At 40.2% G+C, this 219-nt stretch overlaps 1 protein-coding gene across 14 annotated transcripts in view; it reads left to right on the top strand.

The window, feature by feature from the left end:
* The window catches only part of DMD (dystrophin), a 2,398,628-nt gene that overhangs the window by 868,068 nt on the left and 1,530,341 nt on the right, over positions 1-219 (top strand). The gene's annotated exons all lie outside the window — the stretch shown is intronic.

The following is a 219-nucleotide window of genomic DNA, read 5'->3' as shown; positions in this document are numbered from 1 at the left end:
GTGCTATGCGGCTGCTTCCCACTAGCTATCTATTTTATGTTTGGTAGTGTATATACGTCCACGCCACTGTCTCACTTTGTCACAGCTTACCCTTCCCCCTCCACATATCTTCAAGTGCATTCTCTAGTAGGTCTGCATCTTTATTCCCATCTTGCCCCTAGGTTCTTCTGACCATTTTTTTTCCTTTTTTTTTTTTTTAAAGATTCCATATATATGTGT

The sequence above is a fragment of the Physeter macrocephalus genome, chromosome 21 (assembly GCF_002837175.3).
Source record: "Physeter macrocephalus isolate SW-GA chromosome 21, ASM283717v5, whole genome shotgun sequence".
NCBI classification, from domain to species: Eukaryota; Metazoa; Chordata; class Mammalia; order Artiodactyla; family Physeteridae; genus Physeter; species Physeter macrocephalus.
Note: the sequence above shows the minus strand (reverse complement) of the source record. Positions and strands in the feature narration are given on the sequence as shown.